Source organism: Argentina silus (genome assembly GCF_951799395.1).
Source record: "Argentina silus genome assembly, chromosome: Y".
NCBI classification, from domain to species: domain Eukaryota; kingdom Metazoa; phylum Chordata; class Actinopteri; order Argentiniformes; family Argentinidae; genus Argentina; species Argentina silus.
This window is the reverse complement of record NC_139654.1, coordinates 41,228,120-41,237,150: the sequence shown is the minus strand read 5'-3', so window position 1 is coordinate 41,237,150 and position 9,031 is coordinate 41,228,120. Positions and strand designations below refer to the sequence as shown.

The window sequence follows — 9,031 nt, the reverse complement described above, 5'->3', positions numbered from 1 at the left end:
GGCAGTCCGTGCCTTAAGTTTGGCTCGGACTTCTCCATTAACCCAGGGCTTCTGCAAGTACAGAATTGTAGTATGGGGGTTCAAACCCGGGTCTCCCATGTGGAAGACACAAACGCTACTATTAAGCCAAGAGGACATCCTCAAGGTCTGAGGGCGACACTTCAGTTTACATGTCTCAGGCAGGGCTACCTCATCACCCGAGTGTGATTCCAAAATCACCTCTGCTACATATAGAAACGCAACAAAGTCATAGGTACAAAATTATATTTACAATCATTGTATCATTATTTTGTTTCACCTCTGTCTCTTTGCAGACGGTGAAGTTGAACCTCTGTAGAATCTCCACCATCGCCAGTTTCATCAATACCAGAGCGAATCGCATCCCGATACAGTTCCGTGGGCCCAACCCGAACGGCATGTAGGTGTATGGGTCGATGCTCTCCTTGTTCTCCTTACTGAACCTACACACGGAGAGTTCAGAGGAGGAGGGGTTAAAGAACATATCAATTAAATCACAGTAATATGATGGTTATACATGGTTGAAGAAACCTGTTTGTGTTTGGTCGTCGCATTTAGGTTTGTTTTATGGTTGTTTGTGGAACACTGCTCTTATCGTTGCTGTTGTGATTGATATTGTGGTTGTGGTTAAGATGTGGCCCATTACCTCTCTGGTTTGAACTCCTCTGGGTCTTCCCACACATCGGGGTCACGGTGCAAGGTCCAGATGGGTATCATGACGACCATACCCTTGGGGATGGTGATGCCGCAGATCTCAACAGATTTCTTGGCGACTCTTTCAAGTCGATGGGGTACGACCTGAGAGACTCGTTGATCACGCTGTCTAGATAGTCCATCTGCATCAGAGCCTCGTACTGGATAGGAGCCTGCACAGGGATATTACACTCACATGAGCACTAGTGATTGGTCGTTCACGTAGCCGTAGCCCAGAACTAACTCTTTTTCGTCGCAAATCTGAAGAGCTGTTAGTTTTTTGTGTTTTTTTGGGGGGAAATGAACACAGTACTATACTTATTCTAATCTGCATAGCCTAATTTCATGACACCCGCATACAGAACGCCATTACTTTCAATGTACATGTGTAATAGTGTCTTGCTTTTTTGTTATACATGAATAAACAAAAAAATCGCTAAATAATGTTATCTTGATAGTTAGAAGAAAATACATTTAGATTCCACTGAACAATGTAAATGATAGATGTACACAAGGATCAATCAGAAGTCAAAATGCCACTAAACTGGGCTGCTTTTAGTGGATTGACTGCTTGGAATACTGAATGTGCTATAGTCTATTATTTCCTATCACAGTCGACAGACTACAAGAAAACTGTCAGGTGGTTCAAATGTGAATAACTTGGTATCCATTCCATTAACTGTGGCCGGGCAGCACCGAACAGCCCAGAGAACATTACCATGGTGCTTTTGAATATTAGGTCCCTATCTGGCAAAACCTTTATTGATCTTATCTCAGAGCGAAAGCTGCACTGTAATGTTTTTATCTGAAACCTGGCTAAACATGAATGCATGTCAGTCTATTAGAAGTGGGGAAAAATATATTTTCACTCTATTATTTATCTAGCCATGTCGCTGAGCAGATGAGAATTTCATGATGAATATGAATATGAATAGTACACCATCAACAGCTTCCTCCTGTGATAATGATTTAGCAACCAGCTTCAACACCAAACTAAGGGCAACTATCGACTCTGTAGCACCAGTCAAACTGAAAAAGGCTGTGGCCAAATTTAAAAGAATTTGCAGAAAGTCTGAGCGGACAAAAACTGCAGGTCCACCTTGATATTCTTCGAGAGCATCTTTCTGCTTTTAATAAGGCAATAAAAAAACGCCAAGACAGACGGGATCATTTCTCAAAATTGATAATGAATCATAACAACTCAAACAGTGCTCTTTTCAACGATTGACAGCCTTATAAATCCCGCCCACAAGACACCTGGTGATCTGCTCTCCACCTACAAATGTGAGGAATTTGCAACATACTTCTGAGATAAGAGAACCAATATTAGGTGAGGAGGATCACTCAGGCAAGACCTGAAGATGTGTTTGATGACTTGTTACCCCACCTTCCACCACACGGAAGCACTATGAACTCTTTTGCAGTGGTCATACAGAAATGCTCAGCAAAGTGGGGGTCTGTTCATCTGCACCTAAAACTACCATGGTGAAACCCCTCCTGAAGAAAAGTAACTTAGACTCTTCAGTCCTTAGCAATTTTAGGCCAATCTCCAACCTTCCCTTTTTAAGCAAAAAAATAATAATTCTTGAAAAAAAGGTGTTCAAACTGTTAAATAATCTCCTTATTCCCATTTGACATGTTCCAATCTGGCTTTTGTGCCGATCATAGCACTGAGATAGCACTATGTTGTTAAGTTATTAACTAGGTTCTTAATGACCTTAGAATTAATTAATTAATGCTGATGCCAAAATGCTCTTTGTCCTTGTCCTGCTGGACCTGAGTGCAGCTTTTGATACTGTGGACCATGATATCCTTATTGATAGACTTGAGAAGTGGGTTGGCCTCTCTGGTCCAGTTCTTAACTGGTGTAGGACCAACCTAACTGGCCATTTTGTTTCCCATTGGTGACCACACCTGTGGGGTTCCTCAAAGTTGAATTTTAGGGCCTGTACTCCTCGTCAGTGTCATCAGGAAGCACAATATTAATTACTGCAGTTACGAAGATGACACCCAGCTGTACATTTCTGTATCACCCAACAATTTCAGTTTGATTGATTTCCTGGTGAAATATGGATGTCACAGAACTTCATACAGCTCAACCAAGATAAGACAGAGGTACTAGTCATTCGAGCAAAAGCCGAAAGAGAGAAACTGTCTGCACACTTAAAGACACTACTTACAGTAACACTAAGCACCAGGCAAAAAAACAAGGTGTCACCATTGACTCAGATCTTAATTTTGAAACCCATATCAAGAATGTGACTAAAACATATTTGTATCACTTAAAGAAGAGTAAGTAAGTTTGTCGGAAATCTGCCATCGTGGAGAAATTCTGTCTGAAGTTGTCCAAACAACAACATCCTCCCTAATAATAATATATCCCCCCGAAATGAACTTGCAGTGTTGGACATTAGCTGTTGTGTTTCTGCATGCGCACACGATTGGGAGAGGCAGCCACCAGAGAAAGGTCAGTCTACTCCCCTAGAACACCCCTGGCACTAACAACATGTTTATATGCAAACCGAATGTCAGGTAGGACACTGCTTTTTAAAAAGCGTGTTTTCCGAACCAAAACAGCGTTCGTAAATGAAATATTTATTCACTTGTATTACTAGCAGCCTTGATTACTGTAACACTCTCCTGTCTGGTCGACCAAAGAAAGCTCTTGGCAAATGATACAAAATGCAGCAGCACGTGTCAGATGGAGAGCACATATCACACAAGTCTCTGCACTGATTACCTGTTAGTTTTATAATTTATTTTAAGATAATTGTATTAGTTTAGAAATCACTCTATGGTCATGCACACCACTGCATGTCAGACATGCTTTTAAGGTATATACCCTGTAGATCCCTCAGGTCCTCAGGTACTGGCCTTTTAACTATTCTGAAGATTCCAACAACACCTATCTACTTCCTGTTTCAAATGAATAATACTGGGCAGAGGTCTGCACAGGGATGCTACAGACACATTAGCACACTGCAAAATACTGTCACCTATCTAACCATCTGTAGAAGTCTGCAGTGCACAGGGGTTACACACTCATCAGTACCCTCTAAAACACTGTCACTATCATATTTCCTGTTCCACATGAATAGTACTATATAGGAGTCTGCAGAGGGGTTACCTTGTTGGGAAACACAGTGTGTATCTCCTCCTGCAGCTTGGTCATGATGTGAGGGTTGGTTGCCAGATTGTAGGCCAGGAAGGACAGAGAGCTACTGGTGGTCTCATAGCCAGCAAAAATGAACATCATTGCCTGGGACAAGATCTCATGGTCACTCAATCCTATGATGATGGAGAGAGGGGGAGAATGAGAGGGAGGAGAGGGAGAGTGGGAGAAATGGGGTGGTAGGTGTGAGAAAGGGACGAAGTAGAGTATTTCCACGGTGTGTTTGTAGGTATAGGTGTTTGAGGCAGGTACTGTATGTGTGTGTGTTAGATGCTAGTATACAGTGTGTATGTGTGTGTGTGTGTGTGTGTGTGTGTGTGTGTGTGTGTGTGTGTGTGTGTGTTTAAGGCAGGCACCTTTACTCTGCTCCTCTCCCTTTTAGTTGCTGTCTTTCTGTGAGTCTATCATCAGCTGCAGGAAATCTACCCGACTCTGGAAGCAGGCTTACGTCAGATCAAAATCACATGAGAACTACCAGATGCTACCAAATCTCTACAATTGTATTACACAATACTGGCTGAAGATCGTATATTTGATCAGTTATATTTACATACCTTCCTGGTGCTAGCCACGCGATTGGACTTGATCTTCTGAAAGACAGCGTAGAAGAAATCTGTGACCGAGGCAGGGAATAGGGATACCTCCATGTTTGCCATAACAGGACCCATGAAGGGGAAGAATGCTGGACGGACAGGAAATGCCACGGTTACAAACAGGAACAGGAAATACCATGATACGTGACTCCAATCCTATTCAATGCACAGCCCTGTCCAGAAACAACTCCTAGGCTCTATCCCTAGACACTTCTGTATCCAATCCACTCAGATCTCCAAGTGTCCAGCATTTAGGAACTAGAGGTTGGTTCTGGACAGGGCCCATGTGTTTGTCAAATGAGTAGAGCGCAAACCATTGGCAGTGTGGTTTATGTCAGTCTAATCAATAAAATCGATAGCTTCATTTATTAAGCACAAAATGACTGAAAGCTATATGTGGGCAGTTGTACCGACTGTGAGGAACAGTGGGCTGAAGATGTCAAACTTGAGCATTTTCTTGATGTTGGTCACAAAGGGGTCGGAGGGGTTGTTGAGGGAGTCGATGTCGACACTGAATGAAGTACTGACGACCACATCCATACTGTATGGTCCAAAGAACCTGGAACACAACCACACAATCTCTGACCACCAGAATCACAACCACAAAATTAAAGGGGGAGTTCACTGAAATTACAAATTCACCTTATCGTCTCGGAGATAAATACTCACTCCTTTAGTTCAATGGGCTCATCGTTATCAGCCGTCTTCTTCAGATTGCTGACCAAATTACCAGAGTGCTGCTTCATGATCCTGAGCATCTGAGTTGGGAAGGATACATGGAAAAATATCATGATTGATACGTGGATTAATATGTGCAAAACATATATTAATATCATGTTTGAAACAGGAATTATTTTAATGTTTATATAGCCTGAGAATATACATCCATACAGGATACATTATGTATATAGTCAAAAGATAAGTGACTCCAAAGATGAACTATTATTCTATACTCTGTCATCTGACCACTGAACTTATCGAAGATAAGATCAAATATACTTTATTGTCCCGGATGAAAATTTGTCTTGGATTAATTAATTAAAGTTGCTGCTTCACACAACAACAAACAACAATGAATACACACTATACACATACTACAAATCACACACACACTCTCACACACACACACACACACACACACACACGCGCGCGCGCGTCAGAGTTGTCAGTCATTCATTTATTTGTGTTGTATAAAGGAATGAATGAAAGAAGGAGAGGAGAGATGGGACTGTACCTCTTTGATCCGCCCACTGGTGAAGGAGGGAGACAGGACACTGCGGATCCGTCTCCATGCATCATCCTCAGCGATAAACACGGCGTCATACAGAGGCCTGTTGAGATAGATATTCTAGAAAAATAATAATAATTATAAACTGCAAGATTAACCTACTATTAATAATGCTATAATAACAATGATATTATCTATTTAAGGAGCCCTTATGTTTTTTTCCCCATACAACAACTTCAATTTAGCGTATTACCCTCCTGTTAGTGAAAAGGGAGTTGCATTCCTTGATGAGGATGGTTTTGATCATGGCTGTGTCCATGATACACAGGATGGGCTGACGGCCATCATAGATCCTACAGACCAGCAAAAACAAAGATAGCCTCAATTCTTCGTGGCATTGATTCCACAAGATGTTGGAAACATTCCTTTGAGATTCTGGTCCATGATGACATGATTGCATCACTCAATTCCTGCAGATTTTTCAGGTTCACTTTCAAGATGTGAATCTCCCGTTCTACCACATCCCAAAGGTGTTCTATTGGATTCAGATCCTGGGAAGGCCACTGAAGAACACTGAACTCATTGTCATGTTCATGAAACCAGTTTAAGACAACTTTTGCTTTGTGACATTATCATGCTGACATTATCATACTGGAAGTAGCCATTAGAAGATGGGTCAATTGTGGCCATGAAGGGATGCACATGGTCAGCAACAATACTCAAATAGGCTGTGGCATTCAAGCGAATATACCGTAGATAGAGACAGACAGACCCATCACAGATCCTGCACTCTTAGAAAAAAAGTGCTACCTAGAACCAAAAAGGGTTCTTCTTCCACTCTCCCTTTGAAGAAACCTTTTGGGTTCCATGTAGAACCCTTTTCCACAGAAGGTTATACAGTACCGTGCGAAAGTAATGGGACAGTGAAGCATTTTTTCTTCTTTTTGGAGTTGAAATGAGAACGTAGAGATTCTCATCTTTTATTTGATGTTATTTGTGTACATATTGGTTTATCATTCAGAAATTACAACACTTTTATGCATAATCCCCCTATTTCAGGCTACACAAAAGTGATGGGACAATTGGCTTGACAGGTGTGTTCGTCAGGTGTGTTCCGTCACATAATTTGTGCAGTCTGCTATTGGTGTCTTGTCAACATGAGGACCAAAGAGATGTTATTGAAAGTCAGGGAAGCCATTATGATGCTGAAATATCAGAAAAAAATGAAACATTAAAACCTTAAACCTACCAACATCAACAGTTTGGAACTTCATTAAAAGGAAAGAAAGCACTGGTGAGCTAAGAAATCGCAAATGGCAAGGAAGACTTCCAGTGGATAACCAAAGAATGCTCACCATAATAAAAAAACAAAAAAACAACAACAACTGCCCCATAGATTAGGAACACTCTCCAGGAGGTAGGCGTCAATGAGTCAGAGACTACCATCCGCAGAAGACTTCACCAGCAGAACTACAGAGGCTACACTGCAAGGTGCAAACCACTACTCAGCCACAAAAACAGGCTGGCCAGGTTACGGTTTGCTAAAAAGTACCTAAAAGAGCCTGCAGAGTTCTGGAAAAACATGTACCGGAGAAAGTGTGGAGAAAAAAAGGAACTGCCCAATATTCACAGCATACCACATCATCTGTGAAATATGGGGGAGGGGGTGTTATGCCTTGGGCATGTATGGCTTCCACTGGAACTGGCTCACGTCTCCTTTGATGAGGATGAATTCGGAAGTGTTCAGAAACATCTTGTCAGTCCAAGTACAAGTTAATTGCTCCAAACTCATTGGACGGCATTTCACCATACAGCAGGACAATGACCCAAAACATACTGCCATAGCAACTAGGAAATTATTCAGGGCCAAAAAGTGAATCCTATAGAATCCTATAGAACATGCATTTAATTTGCTGAAGAGGAGGACAAAACATCCTAAAAAAACAAACAACAATCGCTACAATATAGGTCTGGCAGAGCATTACCAGAGAAGATACCCAGCGTCTGGTTGGGTCAATGGGTCACAGACTTTTGCACTTTTGCATACAAAGGATTGGGGACCAAATACTAAACATGAGTGCTTAATTTGGACATTTGCATAATGCAAAAGAAGAAAAAATGCTTGTCCCATTACTTACGCAGGGCACTGCAAATGGAACCCATAAGAGTTATTCAACCAAAGAATCCTTTTAGAACCCTTTTTTTCTTTATTTTTTTAATTACATTTTTGCCCTTTCAATGACATGGAGGGAAGACACAATCACTTCCGATTTGAATTCTGACGTGTCGTGGCTCCTCTTTATTCATGCAGTTTGAGACGTGCTCAGAGGCAATATAGGAGCCTCAACCAATGAGAATCCAGGATGTTGTCAAACATTGGCAACGCACAAGTTGTGTTTGGGACCATACTACAGAATACTTAAAAGCTTAAAACTTAAATCGCTCAATAACAGATTCAAATTATTAATGTGGAAGCATGAAATTGTTGCTTGGGCAGTGTACTTGCATCAAGACAGATCATTTGTCTTGGTGTATGAGACCATTTCGTCGGTTGGATCGTCTGTGTTTGTGAAAATCGCACAGTGTCCGCCTGGTTTAAGAGTGTATACTGTAGACACTGAGAGATATATATATCCATCATAGTTAACAATAACCAGGATCAGTTTAGCAGACTCACCCCCACAGATTCCCATATTTCTGGAATCAAAATTGGTGAAACCACCCTGGGAACAAAAAAACTAAACAAAAAAATAGCCAGTTCATAAATGCTTGTCATAAACCTGAATTATGGCTTAGTCTATGATGGCCCTTTTCCACTACAGACCGGCTCCCACTCCTCTCTTTTCGTTTTCGTTCAAAAGCTTTATTGCCCATTTTTCTGGGTAAAACAATTCATATTCAGCTCCCATGGCTTTCACCACAACAACACACATCATGGATGAGTCTACAATGTTGTTGTTTATGGGCTTAATCTCTACAAACCTTCTTATATCCCATTATCGTCCCGAGGAAAGGGATGGGTTTAGGACCAGGAATGCCTAGTTTTTTTAATATTCCATATGGCCAGTATCCATACCTGGTCAGAACAAATATAAATCAACAATCTGACTTGAAACAAAAGCAAAACGATCAAGTCATAGGTATCATTGAAACTGTTAGATAACTGTAATTATCAATACTATCATTTGTATGTATTATCACAACTAACTAACTAACAAATAATATTTTTTATTAAAACTTCTTACACTACGATCAGAGTGATGAGTAAGGCAAGGAGAGTTCATGTCTCGGTGGAGAAGTACGGAAGGTAACCCATCTTTACAGGTT

The 9,031-nt window shown here is 41.1% G+C and overlaps 1 pseudogene across 1 annotated transcript in view; it reads right to left on the bottom strand.

The window, feature by feature from the left end:
* Positions 1-247: 247 nt before the first annotated feature.
* LOC310824127 (cytochrome P450 3A27-like) overlaps positions 248-9,031 on the bottom strand; it is a 31,853-nt pseudogene continuing 23,069 nt past the window's right edge. Inside the window, exons 2-4 of the transcript in view lie at positions 3,839-3,999; positions 665-884; positions 248-461 (exon numbers count right to left, since the gene is read on the bottom strand). The product of the transcript in view is annotated as a cytochrome P450 3A27-like (transcript). The remainder of the gene's footprint in view (positions 462-664; positions 885-3,838; positions 4,000-9,031) is intronic.